The following is a 20,856-nucleotide window of genomic DNA, read 5'->3' as shown; positions in this document are numbered from 1 at the left end:
TGTTGGCTTTGAGTATCTCAGGCAGGAAGCTTCATCTGACAACCCCACCCACCTTCCACTCTGGAATTTAAGAGTGAGATTTGCAAATACATTACAAATCCTGCAGATCCCTGAGTTGCCCTTGTGCTGTTCCATTGTTCTCTGCTGAGGATGGTTGGCTGGTAACTTCAGAAGTATTTACAATAAGTTCATTTAATCCACCCTGTTAGTTCTTTTCCTCTGCACCCCCTGCTTTCTCCCAGCGCTTTGAAACAGTGATGCCTGAATGAACCCCCAGCCTGTGTCGTTTTTGACAGAGAAGCTTTGATGCTTGAAAATGACAGCTGCGCAGAGCAGGTCTGAAATGAATGATTGAATTATCTGACTGATTAAAAATGTGCTGTTGCTTGGAAGATCTGACGGCAAATATTCAGTTAGGCGGCTGACATGAGAGAGACAGCGCATGCACGTAGGGTGTTTGTGTGTGTGTGTGTGCACATTAAAAAAAGCAGCCAGTGAAATGTGACAAACACCCGGAGCTGCCTGCAATGGCAGCTTCTTAAGCTCAGCATCCTTTCAAAAGCTCCAAATCTTCTGCATGATACTCAGCAAAAGCTAAAACTCAGTGTGGTTGTGGAGATAATGGTTATTTAGATAGACGTCAGCAGTGGTTTAGGAAATGGAAATTGCGTTAAAAGGTAGTGCAGGCTGGGGAACTACTTAACTGCATCTCAGTTCCACACAGACCTGTGTCTGAGGAATGAGAAACTCTGCTGTTGAAAACACAGTTCCCATCCTCTGTGCTGCAGTTGTACTCATGGTGTGGAGTGGCCCTGGGGATGCCAGCTCAGTGGGAACGTTCCCTGTGATAGAGGTTTTTGAAAAACATGAGCTCCAGTGAGAATGCCTGTAAATGGCTGGAAGGATGGAGAAATGAAGCTTGATTATGGCTGTGCCCTTGATGCCGTCAGTAACGGGAACAACAGATGTGCTGCTGCATGAGGGACAGCAACAGCCTTACCAGACCTATCTCAGCTTCCCAGTCCCCATATAGTGAATTGTCCCTTCCTAACGCGTCACGGAAATTCAGCTCTGCTAGAACGTAAGCAAAATATCTAAAAGTGAAATGAACAACAAAAATTAAAATATTTCTTCACAAATGTAACATATTTTGCCAGCTCAACCAGTTGACAGATTCCTGGGAGAGTTTCACACAGAGAAAAAATCAAGTTGTAGTTGTAGTTCTTTGTTGCAATGGCCTTGTTCTGATAGTTTACTGAAACTGATTTTTCCTGTTGTTTAACTGCTCTTTGTCTCTTTACTTGCAAAAGATTACTATCTTCCTCTGATTCCAAGTTTAAAAGAGATGAGACATTAGGCTATAATTAATTGATTGATCAGAAATAATTTTGATTTATTCTCTCAGTCTGGTCACAGTTCTTTGTCCCTTTCTGGTGCCATTAGCTGCAGTGATGTTAGCTGTCTGTAGTTGCTTCAGCCATGCATTTTCATGCTCTCTGTCCCAGTTCCACTGGTCACTTCAGCAAGATTAAGTGCTACAACTTCAGTAGTCCTAAGGGCACACATAGCTCATGTCATGTAATTCATTGGGATCAGTGAGTCATCTCTCCATCAGCATCACAAAACGTCCCTCCTATTGAATCCGCTTTAGCAACCCAGGAACACTTAGAGCACAGAAGATGCTGGGATCCTCCTTGCAAAGGCTTGTGTAGCTGCAGGCCTTGTTGTTTCTTATTGTCCCACTGCAACTCAACACCTACCCAGATGTAGAAGCCCTACACCCTGTGTGCTTCTGTTCCCCATATCTTCCAGTTAGACCTGAACTCTTATATTTAAGTAGAACCTCAGATCATTTAAATGTCCCTTCCCAGCATTTTCAAGCTTCCATTCACAGATAATATAACCTAAATCAGGATTATAATTCCAAAATTTGTTTTTAATCCTCTTTCCACTATTCCAAGTCTGCGAAAATGAGAGCCAGAGCACTTGGCTGTGGCTCCTAAGATGGATCCAGACTGACAATATCCATTAAAGGTGAGTATAGATGGCTGGGCCAACATCCGCAGTTAGAAGCAGCACTCACCCAGACAGCAGTGCTGTGTGGACAGCGTAGCTTACCTTGGCTGGACTTTTCTGTCATCCTTGGTCACTGTAACTGACCCTACAGGCTAAGCAGTCCCTGAGCTGGAAGAGCCAGGTCCAGGTCTCTTCCCACAGTTGAAGTGTCCTCTCTTTTGATGTCCTGAGTTGTCTCTGGTAACAGCAAATTTCCCATCCTCTGCTCCTTCATGTTGGTGCTCCAGCATCTGCCCCCCCACAGCAAAATTACTTCTCATGCCCTCCACCCAACTTCATGTCCAATCCTCAAACAAGTGAAAGCTTTAAGCAAAACCCTCTTCGAATACAAGCCTCCATTCTGCACCCTGAGCTGCCAGCCCAGCATGTGAGGTGTCTCCGGAGGAGCGAGGGCTGGCTCACTGTGAGGGAAGCTGCAGCTGTTTCCCAGCACCATGTCACTTCCCTCCAGTGGCTTCCCTGCTCTGTAAGTTGAGATGATCCAGTCGGATTGCATCTCTCCCTGAATGGGCTGCGTGCTCAGCAGACTGTTTCATCCACAAGGAAGGATGGAGAGTCTGCCATGACCGTCTGTGGGGATGTTCTGAAGACAATTGCAGTATCTGGGTCCCAGGGCTAGGAGGAGCCCCTAGCAGACATGGACCTAGTAAGTGCCTTCACTTAAAGAAGTCAGATTGCTCCTCCGAACCATAAATCAGATCTGGCCATAACAGCAGATAAGCTCTGTATAGCTGTATGAACAAAGTTATTGGTAGCACCTTTGTAGGCCTCTCTGCTTGAAATGTGGAGAAGTGGGCAGAAAAGAGGTTGTGCTGTCATCCCATACATCAATGCCACCAGCCTGGGTAATAAACAAACATCAGATTTTTTTTTTTTTTAATTTCCAAAAATAAATTGGGTGTCATTGGTGGTACTGAGACACGCTGACATGGGCTTGACCACCCCCAGTACCCTGGTCTCTCGGGGCTGATGGGACATAGAGCTGGACGATGATAAGAAGTTCGCATGAATGCAAGAACCATGTGGTCTCAAGTACAGAGAGAAAGCCATGTTCTGCCTGGCAAATCCCCCATCTGGCTGGTGGGGCCCATACTGCAGGTTCCAGTGAGCTGGTGTAGCGCCACTGTGCAGGGCTTGCTGGGGGTGCAGCAGAGCTTTGCCTCCCTGGCACGTCACTCAGGTGAAGCAGCATGTCAGGGACACATCCAGGTAGCAGCAGTGGAACTCATGGGCACCTCCGGTAGGTGCTTTCCATTGCTTTCCGGATTTACTGACAGAGGCCTTTTCAGCACCACCAGCCTTTCCTGGGACAATGTCCACGTCTACACAGTACACAACGAAGGACTGATATTTCATTCAGATTCAAGTTGATCTGCCCCAGCATAGGTGTAACCCTACGGACTGCTACATCAAACTAGAGGGCTGGAGAAGTAGCTTCCCTAAACAGGTTTCTAACAAAGTGAAAGGAAATCCATGTTTGCAGAACAGCTTTTCAGCCTCAGGGACAGAAGTTGTAGAACTTAGCTACTGCTAATAGCACAGCCCCAGAGTTTCTAAAAATTATGAGTGATAATTTTCTGTTACCAAAAATATTGCAGTGAATTGGGTGTAACTCTGCATTAGACCTCAGTCCTACATATAAAGGTGAATTGATTACTGAACTTAATATTTGCTTAAATGACCTAATTGCATTTGTTACAAGCAGAATGTAATCCTAAATTACAATTCAATTTTCCTAAGTTGAGAACAATTACAAGCAAGAAATGACTGGACAAAAAACTGAAACAGGATGATGTGTTATAAAGAAGGATTGTTAGGAAAACTTTGAAAGATGCTGTCTCCCCCACAGCATGCACACAATTTTGCAATTATCAAAGATACCCTTAGCTAAGAATCTTATCATTGTTAAGGAAGACAAAAGAAGCTATAATAATAGTAATAAAAAGATAGAAAAAAAGAAGGGATTTAGAAACAAAAGCTAGGAATTAACTGTTATGCAATGCAGAGAACTGGAAGGCTAATTTAAAAGAGCAGTCAATGAAAATGATGTTTACTAGCATTAAGGACTATAAGACAGTGCGCGTGCATGTATATTTACATGCATATATGTCAAGAAGGAATAAATGCTGTGAGTTGTTATTAGATGACGGTGGTAAAAGACTCTGCTCTGATACTGAAAAATAAAGTGTCCAGCCAAAGATTCATAGCACTGGAGGAAAGCATCTGATGGGTTCATGTCTTATAGAAGTGATAGAAAGCTTCTTACTTCAGCAGTAACCAGGGAGCATAATAAATGACAACTGGTAAACTGAAATGTCTGTAGATATCTAGAACTAGAAAAATTACATTCAGCAGTTTCATGTGGCTGAGAACTCCTTTTAGGGTGCTGAGACTTCATGTGTATTTGTAGCCGGGGCTTTTAGGAAAGGTGTATGTGCAACTCAAGTTAGACAAAACAGGGTGACATTTGTTTAGGTGCCGTGATGAATGGCAGGGGTGGAGACTTGTACTGGAATGTGATAATAAAACATGGAAGACGTGCTGCAGACCCCCTGTAGACAGAAGAACAGCAGAATACCCAGAGTTTGCTCAGATCAGTAGCTGAGGATGCAGTTTTCATACACTAAAGGTTAGTGGAAGAATAGACCAACATTAGAACAAGTCAGATGCTGAGAGTGGTCTGGTCTGTGTGGGGAGCTGTGTATGCAAGTGATGGGTTCTCAGGAAGACAAATGCAAATTCATACACCCAGGAACCCCACGAGCAGAGGGAAGATGGTATTTTGGAGGGTGAAGACTCACCTTAAAATTGACATGCAGGAAGGTGTAGAGTGAACAGGGCGAGTGGTGTCAATCTTACCTTCAGCCAAGACCTGAAACGCCAAGAGTAATGTCTCCCATAATCCAGGCTGGGATTTTCCAAGCAGAAATGCCTGCACTGGGCAGGGGATCAAAAACCTCCATAGCATATCAAGAATTCTTTTTCTTATGCAAGGGAGGTGACTAGTCTTCACACAGGAGATTCATACTGTGCACAGCATCTGCTCAGGGCTTCCAGAAGGTCACTGGAGAGAGTGGTGGCCATGCTGGGCACTGGGCAGTCTGGTACTCAAGTCTGAGTCCTGCTGTGGCACCCGGGAAGTTGTGAGGAAGCTCAAAGAACAAACCATGGTGTAGAAAACCAGATTCTGATGGAGAAACAAAAAAGTTCCACTTGAACACATATCCAGGAGGAGATTACAAGGAGAATTTGTCACTGCCTATGCAGCATCCTAGGGAAAATACTTGCAGGAGTTGGGTTCCATGATCAAGTCGGGTTCCGTGACCAAAATGTAAGAACTGTTAGTTGGAGGCTGACAGCAGACACTGTTTAGATACAAGGCGTGGGATTTGGACTGGAGTCATTTTCCCCATGAAGTAGTTAACTGCTGGGCAGTTTGACTCAGGGTTGAAGTGGCTGGTGTCTTTCAGGGCTTGGCTGAAAGGGAAGACCTGTGTCCCTGTGGCTCAGACAACACTTAGATGTAGAAATGCAGGATGCGAACTTTCTGACCACATTTTATCTCCAAGGACTCTTTGCTCCCTTCCTCATCCTCCTGCAGGAGTGGCTGTGGGTGTGTGCCATGGCCTCTGAGTCTGGCAGTACCTGCTGTGAGTAATAGCACCTGTAAGCCAGGAGGCTTTCGCCTGTGGTGAAGGTGGTTTTTTCCTGTCCATAAGTGGCAGCATCTTTACTGAAGGACAAATTTTATCTGGGCTTTCCAAACCTCTCAGTCCAAAGAGTTTTCATCTGGCTGTTAACACAAAGGTTCCTGTCAGTTCTCCCTTTAATTTGCAACCGGGACTAGGTTAACATCTCCCCTCCACCATCTCCTGACCTGTCATGATGCCCTGGTCCCACAGTGGCTCTGTGACTCTACCCCAATACAAGACGTGGCGAAGCAGGAACTATTGCGACTGGTGAGGAGGATTCAGCTGTGTGTCTCATGTTCAACATCTAAAGCTTCAGCTTTATTTTTTTTATTTTATTTTTTTTCAGCAAAGTGTTGCCCTCCTTTGTGGGGTCTCTCCAGGTGCACACACTCGTGCAATGATGCACATGTATACACACACATGTATACTTTCTTTGGGCCCTCTTCTGACACCTTCTCTCCTATTCCCTCTCTCCTTTCCATCTTCCTGGACAGACAAACCAGTCAGCCCTCCTTCTGCCTCAGACCTCCAGAGGAGCTGTTTGCATGCAGCCTTTTTCTCTCAGTTGTTTTTAAAGCATCAGTCTGTCTGTCCTGCAGCCACCCAGGGTGAGACTAACAGATCACTTCACTCCCAGCACAAATAGCCACAAACAGCCGTTTCCCCACCAGCTCTGGTGTGGAAATGGTGAACCACCATTTCCACATCTCAGCAGGTCTTGCTTAAGCAGCTTCAGGATGGACTTTTCAGGATAGCCGTTATCCATAGCAAAGGGTTGGTTTCGAGTGTCAAGAGAAATGCAGACAAGGACTGGTCCTTCCTCTTCAGAGAACTGTTACTCCTCTCCACATCTCCCAGCCTCAATACCAGCAAGTAGAAAGGTCCTAGTAGAACTTTCTCCTGGGTCTGATTTCCATCAAAGTGACTTGTACTGAAATTTAATGAGTCCCAGCTGGGAATACAAACGAATTTCTGAGAAAAACAGCAGTGAAAGGACATGGAAACAAAATCATTACTGGGCACATGCAAATATTTTTTTTTTTCATAGAAAAAATTAAGGAGAAGGCTGAACAGCACCCATAAGTGTGCCACGCTAACTATCATGAGCTGGGTATTGTTGAAAAGCTACTTGTTACAGGACAGCAAGATTTCAAACTTAGGCATGAAGCTGCAGTTAAAATGCTTTTTAATTTGCTAGGTGAAGTCAGTAGACCCTATGGGGTGGTAGGGTAAGTAGACCTGGCTTCTCCACTCTGAGTGAAGGTGGAGCAGAGTCAGGGCTGCAGAGCACCCAGTCTTGCAGAGAGAGCTCAGGTTTATCAGTGAATCCCATAGAGATACAGTCTCAGGACCACAAACTCCCATCTTCTACCAGGCGTCTGCTCTCCCATTAGCCTGGCTGGAGTGTTTTCGTGATGTGTAGAGTGTTGCTAGTTAACATTCATGCCTGTTGTGTGGTCTGCAGTGTTTAGTTCTAGTACCTGCAGTTCTCTGCTGTCTGGAAGGCTCCCAGACATGTGCTCTCATTTGTCTTGGGCTTGTGGGTTTGCTCATCTGGTGTTGGCGTGGAAGGAAGGTGGCCTCTCCCAGAGGTTGCTTTCCCTTCCCCAAAGAACTCACGTCACAGGCGGCAAAGAGCATCTGCACAGTTCATGTGCACATCCAGGCAGTTAATCAGCATCTCCAAAATTTTTATGGTTTAGGAGTTTTCTTAATTCCAAAAAAATGTTATGATATATGCAAGGCATCTAACACAGTTCTGCGGACAATCGAGGAAAAATATCAGTACTCGTTTACTGCTTGTAATATGTTATAAACGATACGGACAAGCACACTACCCTGCTCAAGGGATGAGAGGAGGTTTCTCCCTGAATCCAGCTGTTGATGTGCTCGTTGCCAGAAGCAGAGTGATTGATAACCCAGTTATTTGGAGCCCTGCTCGTGGATGTATTCTTAGAAACTAGAACCTCATTTTCTTGTGCTGTGGATGTTACTTCATAGGACTGGCTGTGCAGAAATTGGATTTTGCTACTTGCCTTCAGACACGAACAGTACAGCAGACTGATGAATATTGATCATGCTTTTTTTTTTTCTTCTTTTTTTTTCCCCTCTGTTAAAGCACCCTAACCTGATAATTGGTAGATTACAAATACATTAGAATTGATCAGAGGGAGACGCAGAACAGACTTTTGTAGTAGTGTAAAGTGAATCGTGTCTGTCATACAAAGGAACCCCGAGGGAGGTTAACAGCCCCACACCTGGATTTGTCAGGCTAATGGCTGCCCTTCTCTGTGGCCTCAAGATCCATTTCATGCGTCTCTCCAGCACAGTAACCTTCATTCACACTTGCATTTGTTGGACAACTCCTGAGTGTAGCTGCAGGGTGGCTAATTACATGGTTCATTACCAATACTATCCCTGGCAAACAACCCCATGTGCTGTGCTGTGGGGGTATCCCTTCTGGGAGAATATACAGCCGTGTTCTGCTGAGCTGCTGCAGGACATTATTTCATCTAACGTCTGTGCTTTGGTATTTGGATGTATTGCCATAGATTGTAATGACATTTTAAATTCAGGATGCTGAGGATTTGTCTGCTTATTCAGCTGTGTGCGTCCTCTGGAACAAGCTTTCCAGGTCTAGGGAGCGGTTTTCTTGAGGGAATCATGAAGCCATCAGTAGTCTTGGAACATGCCTTTGGGACTGACATCAAACCCTTCCTCCTTGGCTCAAAGGTCCAACCTGTGGCTGCTCTCTCTCCACACAGATGTGGGAGCCCTTGTTGAGCTGTTAGTGGAGAAGGTGGTGCACGTGCACAGCGATGAGCACGGTGAGGCACAGAGGTGAGGCCCAGCAGGCACTGCACATCTCTGTGAGGCAGTCAGGCAGATGGGTGAGCATCCTGGTTTTCATGGGGCGCTAAAATGTGGGTGGCCGCAGTGTGAAGGTGTAAGCCAGCTCCAGGTCAAGCATCCCAATATCTGGCCACTGGCCCATAATCTCTCTTTGGCTCATGCCATAGCTGCATGATGTGAGGCTGAGAAGAGGCCTGGCAGTGCAGCCTGCCTGGGTGTGTTGATGTTGAGCTGAGAACCCGGCTGAGACCCAGAGACCACTGCCCATCTCTGATCTGAATGCCCATAGAAACCCTTCCTCTCACTGCAGCCACCAAGCAGCCAGGAGGCATCGCTTACATTTGTCTGGGTTTGCAAGTTAAGTAAGGGTCACTTAAAGCAGGGGAAGCGTTGTGTCCCCATGCCCCTCCACCCACGCTGCATCACCAGCTGTCATGGTGAGCCAGACACCTCTGCCAGCATATAGACAGAACCACACAAGGGCTGTCAGGAGGGAGACAAGCCAGCCTTGCTTGTCCCAGTGACAGTGAGTGGGCACTTGGTCCGACCCACCACGGTGGGCTAAACAGGTGGCACTGGAGTGAGCTCAACTCACATGTTCAGCACCGCTGCAGAAGGCCAATGGGGATGGGTTGGGATGGGATGGGTTGGGCTGGGCTGGGCTGGGCTGGGATGGGATGGGATGGAGCTGCAGCCCAGGAGAGTGTCTGAGCATGGAGCAAGTTGACCTGCAGCACTGAGGTCTGCACCAGGGTGGGTCCTCCAGGCGTTGCCAGTGCTCTAAGTCTGTGTATGGAAGTGCATCAGTTGTTAAAGACAGCATGAGTATTTGGCAGGGTTTCAAGCCCAAACTTCAAGCCTGTCTCAGCCAGAAGGGCAGTGATTTGCTGGCAGAAAACAGACCTGTCCCCCAGCACTTTGCAGGGTGCTTGTGGAGGAAAACCCCAACGTGCCTGGGACATTGTTAGCAGCCCTGAGGGGTGAGCGGAGCCTCCCAGCTGAGCAGCAGGTCAGCTCCTGTGGCATGCTCCTCGGGGTCTTTGCCAGCAAGGGCTTTTCTTCCGTCCTTTCACTGGGTCCATTCACCATCACTCCCTGCCTCCTCCCCCTCTCCTGTCCCCTCCCACCCTGCCTGCTGGATCCCGAGCAGTCTCTTGACACCTTGAGGGAAGGCTGGGAGGTGTAACCATTGCCAGCAAGAGAGGAGAGCAGGAGGGAAAGGAGAAGGAAGCCAATAACAGAGAGGTCTTGCAAGGTGGTGGAGGGGGAGGGATGGGGCCACTCCTCCGTCCGTGGGGCTGCAGATTATTTTGCATGGATTGTTGAAAAGAAAAGAGATCTGCGTTTGTGAAGAGACCAAAAAATAAACAGCTCGTTGCTTGGGTAAGTAAGAACAAGAGCTCCCCTGCTCTCATTGTCTGTCATACAGTACATTGATCCCCCATCCTATTTTGCTTAGTTATACAGGTTTTGATTCTTATTAGTATTATTTGATGTATCAGCTGCGTGCTTTGGTTGCTAGAGATCAAATCGCCCTGGTGTGTGTGTGTGTGTGTGTGTGTGTGTGTGTGCACGCGTGCATGTGCATGTGGAAAGACGCCCATTCTCTGAATATACGTTGACACATTTTTCCAGCTCTCAGTGTGATATCTCATTTGAGATATTATACTACAGCATGCCATACACACACACAAATCGTGTTTGCTGGTACTGATTTTAAAATCAGTTCATCCACACAATTATTGAAATAGAAAGACTGTTCGGCAGCTGAAAATTAAAGGGGGGCTCTTTAATCACAGTCCTCACTGGTAGGGGGCTACTCTGATTTATCCTGAGCCTGACATGTTCAGTATTATGTTTTGTAACAAAGCTACATTTAAAGATCAATTCGGCAGTGGTTATTGCATCCAAATTACATGGTTGTCATGGAGATGGTACAGAGAAGCTGAAGTGATATGACTGCATCTGGACTGGAGTGGGGCTTCACTGTCGAGTGAGATCCTGCCTTACCTCCTGTGTCTTTTTGTCTGTGCTAGGTTACAATTTATTTTAATCTTGAATGAAACAGTACTATATTAGAGGATTTAGAGGTCGAGCCACTGTGAAGGGTGTGTGTTGGCCCCTTCCAGCTCTGTGTTACTATTGTAATTGTTATATTAGCATTTGTGTCTCCCTGATTTTTTTTTTTCTGCAAGTCTAGGGAGGAGGAAGACAGAAGAAGGACGGATAGTTTTCAGAGCACAGCTAGGGCTGTGAGTACTTTCTAAAAAGATATCTGTCATTCCCACACCTCCCTGCTAGCTTCCACATCTTGGGGGACAAAAGGGAAGGTATTCTCTGATTATAGCCACGTTTATCTTCCATTTTCTACCTTAACTTTGACAATACAAGGAGCCAATCACCTGCTCATCACTAAATTGTGGGGATGGAATTTGATTTTTGTTATCATATTTGTTTCTTTTGCAACTGGTAATGTGAATGTTTTGGTAGTTGAGAAACAAAATCTATAATTTCTGAGATAGAAATTTTCCTGCCTGAGGCTAGCTAGAATACAAAGAGTATATCTGTGGGAAGGGCATGTTATATGTTACAGATGTGTATTTCTCTAGTGGCTGGGAGTAAATCACTCTATTGTGCTCATCTTCATTATTTTGGGTGTTAGACTGGCTTTAGTCAATATTTAATCTGAGCTCATTGTGTGCTTGCACAATAAATGTGTAATTTGGAGCTTAACTTTACATCTATAAAATGCTTCGGGAATGCATGTGGCATTGTCTCCGTAAATGCAATTTCACCCTTCTCTGTAAGGCCAAGCCTATTGTGGGGATGTAAATATAGTAAAAGACATCGGTGGAAACAAGCCCATCAGAATGGCAGTGTTTCTCTAATTGTATCACTAAACATAAGAGAGAATTAATTACGAGGATAAACAGAGCTGTGTAGCTCTTGGATCAGGGTAATATTTGCATGGAGTTCCAGGCCTGCATTATAGTAGCTGGTATTACGGCTTAAATTCTTCCCATGACAGTAGATAATGTTTTTAGCCAGGAGTGTAGCATATTATCAGTAGATATTTTTGTCCTAAAAATATGCTAAATCCCCATGTCCTTGTCAAATTGTCCATTAAAAGTGCTCCAAAGTGTGTGGTTCAGCTAGGATTTCCCTTGATGTGATTTTTCCTGTACGAAGTCCAAGCAAACAATGGATAAAGTCTGAAAGTGGGCAGCTGAGCCCAGAGGGGACGTTGGAGAGGTGGCTGATTCACAAAAGGGATGTTTCTCATTTTGTCTCTTCTTTTCCCCCTAAAAGTTCAGCACAACTGGAGATGAAGTGGGTGGGTTTCCCTGGAGATCTGTGAAGCTGGAAGCCAAGTAGTTCTGAATGAGTACTGAGTTTCCTCCTGTCTCAGCACGTTGTACCTCTTCAGTCCACGTGTCTTTATTTTTCTCTGGGGAAACTGAGGGTTGGTGTGGTCAAAAGTGACTTTGCCAAGGGGACAGTGACAGCACTGGACAGAAAAAAGCTGTAGCTCTGCCAGCAAGTCCCTTTCTGTGAGCACCAGGCCAGATCCATGTGCAGATGGTGCTGTCCTGTGTGTAGGTGCGGTGGGAAGGTGGCAGTGATGGGGAACCGTACTAGTTCACGTAGTCTGGGTAGATAGAGTCAGGGTGCTCTTTGCTGAGGCTTCTCATTAGGGCTGCACAGTGGGTGGCAGGAGGGAGTCAAGCAGTTTTACACCAAATTCTGTGGTGTCGAAGACAAGGGCACACTTTTCTGACCTGATCTACAGTGTTACCAGCAAGAAGCCCCTTCTGGTGTCCCCATTGTACAACTGCCTGCAACCCCATCACATGGCTCTTCAAATGGAACTGAAGACAGCTCTTGGGAGCAGGTATCCCCCTTTTTTCTCGTTGTGGTTATATCCAGCTCAGAGTGTGAAAACTTAACTGGTGTCTTGTCTCTCCACTCTCCTCACGAGTGCTGCTCACTGCTCATCTCCCACATTGTGATACCCTGTACTGCTCTTATTGACATCAGCCTAAGGCCCCATCCCATCTCTTCCCTCTGTCCCCTTGTCTGACACTTTTTGTCCCCTTCCTCCATGAATTTTCCCACTGAGGCAGCTCCCTCCATCCAGTATTGCCACAGGCTTCAGCCCGCGTCATAATTAGTACGTGCCATGCCTGCCACAAGGCACATGGCACTGAGTATGTCGGGCCACCATCTTAAAGGGACAGAAAAGCTATGTCTGGAGTCTGTGAAGTCTGGACTGCCTTCACCTGTGGAGTTGTCCCGTGTGGTGTAAGTGCAGTGGTTCTGCCCACTGGAGCTAGTTGCCAGAAGGAAGTGGGAAGGCCTGTTCTGCTCCGATATCTGTGTATGGCCCTGCAGACTTGTACATGTTGATGACATTGACAAAAAGATGCTTTCTAGTCTGGGGGAGCTGTTGCCGCTGCCACCAAAATGCTGGATATGGGCAGAGTTGTTCTTGCTGAGGTGAAAGCCTGCTTGGAGGTTCTGTGTGAGCAGTCACCAAAATGGGTGTTCTTGTGCTGTAAATGGCCACATCTCTTGAGGATCCACAGTGCTCTGCTGGTTGGCAAAGTCTGTGCTGTAGAGACATTTCCTTGTTTGAGGAGACGTCTGACATATCTTTGCCTTTCACCCTTTGCTAAGGGTGAAAATGTCCTCCTCACCTTTCTGGCAGGGAAACGGTTTTCCCAGGGATATGCTGGGACAGGGTCCATGTGAGGGACCTTGCCCAGGCTAGATAGGTTGAAAAGAGCCATATCTTCTGCGTTTGAGGCTTATGATGCTCCTCCATAGCAGGTATAGTACAGGAAGTAAAGATGAAAGGGATGGGCTCGGTTCTGCTCCCTCCCACATTTCCTCTGTGACCCTGGGGAGGTGGATGGCAGGCTGGGCTCACTGCGGGAGAGGCTTTTGTCAAGCCCGGACAGTCACCACCTCACCCTTCATCCTCACTGCTGTCCCTCCATCTTCCCGCAGGAGCTCCAGGAATTGAATGGCTGAGATGCTCAGGGAGGTTCTTCCCTGCCATCCACAGTCTGGCTTTCCTGACCCCGGACAGTGCCTAGGTTTGCTCAAGCCCCAGGTAGGGACACTGGTGATTCCTTCTTTAGAGCAAATGCTGCTCCTTTCTCTTTGGCCTGGTCACTTCACATTCTGTGTGTTCCTGACCTGCTCCTTTTCTTCTGCTCTGGGGCTTCCTCTCCTCTGCTCTCCCCCCTCTACTACTCCCCAGTGGAAATGGGACAAACTGGCACTGGAGCTCCCTCACTTGCACTAGGCAGGGCCAGAGAACATAAGAAAGTGCAGATAGCCTGAGCAGTCTGGGCTTCAGCCTGGCACTGGGGGCTTATGGTTTGGCACCTGTCTCTTTACCACCACTGCTCACGTCTTCCTTTTTCTTATTCTCATTGCCCCACATCCTTCCCTCATCATTTTTCAGCTCTGTGTTATGTGAGCGAGTCTTGGTGGTCCTAGCTGGTGGCTGTGTCGGAGGCAGGACTGCAAGTGGCTCAGGATGTCTGCTGTACAGTTGTTTAAAGGAACAGCTGATCTTCACATTCTGGGCAGGAGATGTGTTGGCACTGGGCCTAGGAAGGGAAAGCACGCCTGAAAAGCAGCTTTCCAGTGCAGTTCTTAGGGGTTCCATACAAACTGGTCAGGTTGTCACCTCTGTGGTGCCACCAGATCAGGAAGGCCTTGCTTCCTCTCCTTCTAAGTCCCCTTCTCTGAGACATCCCAAATGGCTCTGAACAAAGGTAATGTTAGTGGGATGCTTTGTCATGACCAGCTGCCTTGCAACACCTCATCAGGGCTCAGGGAACGGGCAATGCCTCCTTTCAAACAGGATGAGCATGGGATTTGTCCCTATATTTTCTGCCTTCCTCTGCAGCATGGGACGTGGTTTGGTTCCTAGGATCATCACCCGGAGTCTCTGCTGTGGCAAAGTCCACTGTATTGCCTGCTCTTCAGATGAGACAAAGGCATCGCAGAGACCCTCCTGTTGCTCCTGCAGCTTGGAGCATGTTGTGAGTGACAGGAGTGCACTGGAGATGGGAGTACTCTGTCATGGATGAAGAATCTTCTGGACTGAGGGGCTCAGCTGGATTTGGTGGCTTAGGTGGTCACTCCCTTCCAGCCAAGCAGCTGAGCTCTTCATTTCTCTGTAGCCTTTCTCTGGCTCTGTGATGGAGACCCAAAATCCTCCTCCTCAGCAGACAAAACCTGCTGGTCTGCATTATGAGAATAAACCCCATCTCTCTCTCTTTTTGGGGAGCTGAAGCATGTTCCTCTGAGCAATCCTGGTCAGCATCGAGCAGGAAAGCTTACAACAGGCTCAGGTGACTGGTACATTTGCAGTTTACCAACCATACTGAAAAGCCCAGAAAAAATGTGAGATCAACCACCTCTCTACCTTCACACAAGCCTTGTGTGATAGTTGTCTCTCCATTATTTAATTGGCATGAAAAAAGAAATTTGACCCAAATCTTTTAATGTTCTTTTTAAATACTTAAAAATTAAAAGATAGTAGGGAAATGCTACAATACTAAAGTAAATTGAAGGGGTTTAATTTCTGTTTTTAATGCAATATTTGCTTATATGCTCCAATGTCAAAGCACAAGACTCAGTTCTTGTGACCTTTTTATTTTTACACCTTACAGATTTTTTTAATCCAGCTGATGCGCTTCAGAGGCTTCAGCATAAATGCATCACAAATGTTGGTAGAATTTATCTGACCTATAACTGCAGTTTTCTTCTAGTAAACAAATTTCCCCCCACAAAAAAAATCACATGATTCTGGGCAAGAGCCTCACTGAGATGGAGAGGGAATCCCCAGAGCTACCTTCCTCCCTCCCTCTAGCACCCAAGCGGGAGCTGGATTGTCTGGGCAAAACATCCATGTGCTGCTCTGTACAAAGCAGGACCTGCCAACTGTAGAATTCCCGGCTGCAAGCCCTGCTCCCGCAGATGTGCAGAGGTTCATCTCCACTCTGTGCGTGGCCACTTCATCCTGGCTGATGTTAGACACATGGAGACACAGAACAAGAAGGCAACACTTCACTTGCAGCCTCTCCCTGTTGCACATCCTGCAGCAGTGTTGTTTCCCCACTGCACATCCCAGCAGGTGGACTATGCAGCCTTAGATGAAATCTGCGCTCCCAGTGTGGTGAGCTCACAAAGCACCTTTCCCAATGCAGAACTGGTTTTGCTGGTGGGGCTCTGTTCCTGCCAGGCTCTGCTTGTATGCTTCGGAATTTTCTCTGCATTTGATGGCACAGGCAGTGGAAGTGGGTGGACCCCAATATTTTGGGCACTTTCAAGGAACAAAAGCAACCAGGTGATGGACACAGCCTGTCCAGGCAGGACACAGGCTGACAGGGTTGCCACGGTGAGAACAGAGTTGCTTTCTGGCCAGGAGGAGATGCATGATGCAAGGGATTCTGTTAAATTAAAAATATATATTTGTCTTCACTGGTACAATGGAAGCTGGGGGAGCAGTCAAGAGGAAAGTGAAAAAGCTTTATTTAATTAGATTATAAGGCCCCAAAGGCTGCAGAGAGAGAGAGAGAGAGATGATTTTTGTAATTGAGGATGGGGTTTCTGCCAAGCGTTGCTTTAATGAGTATTTAGATTTTATCTAATAAGTTAGCAACACCAGGCAAGGTGTTCAAGCCACCCCTTACCAGCCTTGAGCTTACCAAAGCAGGAGATGCAGCTGGGAATCTCAGCCTTCTTTTGAGAATACTTCATCCTTTGTCCTTTCAAGGTTTGGTATTCTCCTGATATTGTCTGACCAGTAAAGCTCTCTTTTTTCCTCAGGTCCCAGGAGGCAGCTTTCACCATTGCATAGGTGGGGAAACTGAGGCAGCAGATGTTCACAGGATTTCTTTTCTTCCCAGAAACAGAGAAAATGACTTTGCTGCAGCAGCTGAGCTGGGCTGAGGGTCCCAATCCTGAAGGCTTGTCTCTGCCCATCTCCTTTGCTGTCCACCCCTCTGCTCAGCAGCACCGTGAGCACCTGCCTGGACGTTTGCTCATGGAGCTAGGGGGCTGGGGAACCATGCCACCTGCAGAAGAGCTATTGGTGCTGTAACGCTCTGGTAAGGTGGCTATCTGAACCCAGTCGGAGCTGGCAAGGCCAGACCTGGCCAGCATAAAAATTCCTTGGAGCTCCTGAAAGGGTATGCAGCCACGGCCCCCCAGCCTGGCCCCCTTGTTGTGATCTCAGCAGTAGAGAAGAGAGTTCACAGCTGCCTTTTGAAACAGAAAAAAGTCCCACTTGCCTGTTAGCTCTTGTTTTTTGCCTCTATCTAATTAGAAGTTGTTTTGAAAGGGTTAAGGCAGTCGATGAACTGTTTTAATGTGAGCTCATTAGAAGCTCCTGTGTTATGAGTGGTATTTCCAAGGTGCTCAGAAGCACCTGTCTGCAAGATGTTGAAAGCCTCTACTAATCATATACTAACCCTCTCTGAACTATTTACAAACATGCCTTATCATAAAGCAGGACCCGTCAGCTTGCAGTCCTTCTCCCCACCATGAAGTGGTCTCTGCTGTTGGCCATTCCTGGGCAGCTGCCTCAGGTGGTCAGTGTTCATGGAATTGCAGAATGGTTTGGAGTGGAAGGGACCCTTAAAGTTGATCCAGTCCAGCCCCCTGCCATGGGCAGGGACACCTTCCACTAGATCAGGTTTCTCAAAGTCCCATCCAACCAGGCCTTGACCTCTTCCAGGGTTGGGGCATGCACAGTTTCTCTGGGCAACCTCATATTGTGCCTCACCACTCTCATAGTGAAAAATTTCTTCCTCTTTTTCTGTTTAAAACCACTGTCCCTTGTTCTGTCGCTGCAGGACAGGTCTTTGATCCATGCACTGCTAGGACCTGCCTCTGGCATGGCACCTCACGGTGTGAAGCATGGATACCAGAATGCGCCTAACTCCACACTCCCAAGTCATAAGATTGTCTTAAAAGCCAAAAGACTTTTAGCTCAAACTTTTGGGGCTGTACCCTGTTGTGGCTTTGAGCTCTAGTAGTTTTCAGGCTTCCTCTGCAGTCTTTTCATTTTTCTGTGCAAGGAGGTAGAGAGCTGGGTTTTCAGGTGTGACTTCAGGAAGCTTGGCTTTCCGTTGTGCACCTGATGTGAGAGTTGTGATAACATCAAGACATGGCAGCTCTGGTGGGGGTTGTTGGACCAGAGCTGCCTCAGGACGAGGTACAGAGTAACAGCCCTAGGTGAGACACAGGAGACTTGGATGTGCAATTTCACAGCAAAGTCACAGCATGATAGCAACACCTAAAATGTAAATGTGTTACTATGACTGCCATCAGACCAACAGAGAAGGGAAGTGGCCAGAAAATTATAGCAGCTACTGGCAGATGTAGGGAATGATCCTGTAACAGAAACCTGTGCTTTATCACTGAGATGTTTTTGTAAGCAGAAGCAGAAATGCAGGGAATCCACTGCTTTCCAGGTAACAGCAAACTGTAAGGAGTGCACCTTGATGACAGTTTACCTTTAATTTTGCACACTATAAGAAACAGCTTCCCAGTCTCATATACACAAAGTGTAGCTTACACGATTGTCTTGGGCTGCATGCTCCAACAGCAAGTCTAACTACCACTTCTCTCATGCCACTATGTCACTGGATGTCACCTTTATTTCATCTTTACAATGTACTTACTTCTGACAGGCCCCTCTGGCCTCCCTGTGCACCAGTGAAGAATCAGTCCAGGATGTAATTCATCAGTTCCCTGATGATGTCTAAACACAATGATATCTAAGGAGCAGGAGAAAAGTTCTGAGAACTCCATACTTTAAAAAAGCCCTCTGAGAGGCAAAATCACCTACTGCAGCCTGGTATAGCAACTCTGCTGCAGCCTTGTCACGCGGTCTAGTGCAGGACATCTTGCACACTGGCAGACTGGAAGAGTCCCTGAATCCAAGAGCAGGTACAGCTTAAACAGCGCACCATCCTTATGCAATTAGATCAGCCTGATGGTGCTTTTTGCTCTTATAATTCCCTTGTGGAGAAGAAATGGCCCTGTCTGTATAAAGCTGCTTTACGTCAGTGTAGGAGCATGCCTGTTGGAGCTATAATCCTTCAGCACGAAAATCACATTGCTATTGACATGGTTATCCTATATGTCCACTAAGGGCAGGTCCAATCTTTGCACAGGAGCTACAAAATGTCTCCACCAGGTTTTCAGTGTTATTTTCTGGGCAACAGCTCATTTTTTCAAAGCAAGTCAGCTTTTTTTTTTTTTCCTTTTTTTTTTTCCATTCAGTTCAAGGCATCCATGTGTTGGCAAAGCCAGCAATGCAAACTGGTTCTGCTTTGAACTGGCTGTAGGAAATAAAAAGAAGACTTGCAGGTTTCCAGGAAGTGGATTTCTTACTCATTGTCTGAAAAACCAGAAGCCTGTCTGAGGAAAGCTGTGAACAGAGGAAGTGTTTGCAGGCTAAATGTGGTAAGCAGTGCTGTGCAGGAGGCATGTTTTCTGAAAGTAGGTGTCTGCAACATAAACATCAGCAGCTGGGATTGTTGTCCCAGGCTGTGGAGATCTAACCAGAGAACACCAGAATGTGATTTTCTCATTGTAACACAAACATCTAATATAGATCAGATGCAGTCTTCTGACTGAAGAGGGCCTGGGGGCTGAGCTCATCTGGAAATGTCTACATTTGGGTGAGATGAATCCCCTCAAAGTGCATTCCCATGTGTTCAAGCAAGTTCTGGGATAGTCAAGTTCTGACTGGCATCTTCTGTTGCCATGTTAAAGATAATAATAACTTACCACATCCTAATGGAGCAATGAAATTGTGCTTTGCTTTCACTGGTTCCATCCCAGTCTGTAAGTGCTAGAAACACATATGTTATTATCTTTTCAATCATTTCATTTTTGACTTTGTGCAACCTGAAGACTGCAGCCTGGAAGACTGAGCTAGAGAGGCAGCACATTACTATACAGGGGTGATGGAGCAACCAAAATGTAGGTAGGTCACCAGATCTCCAAGTATTTCTTTCTGAGTGAAGGACCCTGGGAGAAATGAGGGAGGAAGGTCATGCTATCTGCAGAACCTTTGCGAGCTAACAGTACTTAATAGCCAGTAGAAATTTTTCAAAAATTTAGTGATCATCTTTTTTTTGTTTGTTTCTTTTTTTGGAGGGGGGGAGGGGAAAGAGGATTTACCTAACCTACACTTCCTTTGTACAAATGTTTCCTGCAGTTTTGAAAGGGAAGGTGAAATTTTCGGTCTAAATGAAAGAAAAAACGGCCTGCTGTAGAAGAACAAGTGAGCTTATGGGTGGAGTACTCACTAAGTAGAGGGCTGAAGTTCATGTCTTAGTCTCAGGGGAGGTGTTTTTTCTAGAACACTGTCCTGTCTGTTCCCTTGTAGTGGCATACTCTCTCTAGTTTGCCTCTCAAATGTCCTGATTTGGCCCTGATGATGTATGAACGTCCCTTCACATCAGATCTTTTTTTCTGTTTTTTTCTCAGGCTGCTCTTTGCAAATCCTTTGGGTTAACAGCTTTGTGCCCAAGCTGATTTCAGTGGAAATTTCACAGATTTCTCTCTAGGTTGGAAGAGACCTCAAGATCATCGAGTCCAACCTCCGACCTAACACTAAGTACTCCACTAAACCATATCCCTAAGCTCTACATCTAAACGTCTTTTAAAGACCTCCAGGGATGGTGACTCCACCACCTCCCTGGGCAGCCCGTTCCAATGCTTAATAACCCTTTCGGTAAAGAAGTACTTCCTAACATCCAACCTAAAACTCCCCTGTCGCAACTTTCGCCCATTCCCCCTCGTCCTGTCACTAGGCACGTGGGAGAATAGACCAACCCCCACCTCTCTACAGCCTCCTTTAAGGTAACTGTAGAGAGCGATGAGGTCGCCCCTGAGCCTCCTCTTCTCCAGGCTGAACAACCCCAGCTCCCTCAGCCGCTCCTCGTAAGACTTGTTCTCCAGACCCCTCACAAGCTTGGTCGCCCTTCTCTGGACTCGCTCGAGCACGTCCATGTCCTTCCTGTAGCGAGGGGCCCAAAACTGAACACAGTACTCAAGGTGCGGCCTCACCAGAGCCGAGTACAGGGGCACAATCACTTCCCTCGACCTGCTGGCCACACTGCTTCTTATACAGGCCAGGATGCCGTTGCCCTTCTTGGCCACCTGAGCACACTGCTGGCTCATATTCAGCCGA

General features: G+C 46.7%; 1 protein-coding gene across 8 annotated transcripts in view; it reads left to right on the top strand.

Moving 5' to 3' along the window:
- PSD2 (pleckstrin and Sec7 domain containing 2) overlaps positions 1 to 20,856 on the top strand; it is a 96,053-nt gene that overhangs the window by 11,683 nt on the left and 63,514 nt on the right. For 2 of the 8 annotated variants that reach the window (XM_080554944.1, XM_080554939.1), the window contains exon 1: positions 9,321 to 10,004. The exons of 5 other annotated variants lie outside the window; for them this stretch is intronic. The gene's annotated coding sequence lies outside the window, so the exon portion shown is untranslated. Of the gene's footprint in view, positions 1 to 9,317; positions 10,005 to 20,856 lie in introns of those variants that run through there. One more of the 8 variants, XM_080554941.1, reaches the window with a different exon arrangement.

Source organism: Anser brachyrhynchus, assembly GCF_964034855.1.
Source record: "Anser brachyrhynchus genome assembly, chromosome: 14".
In the NCBI taxonomy this organism is placed as follows: Eukaryota; Metazoa; Chordata; class Aves; order Anseriformes; family Anatidae; genus Anser; species Anser brachyrhynchus.
The sequence above is the reverse complement of the archived record's forward strand: the minus strand, read 5'-3'. Positions and strand labels throughout refer to the sequence as shown.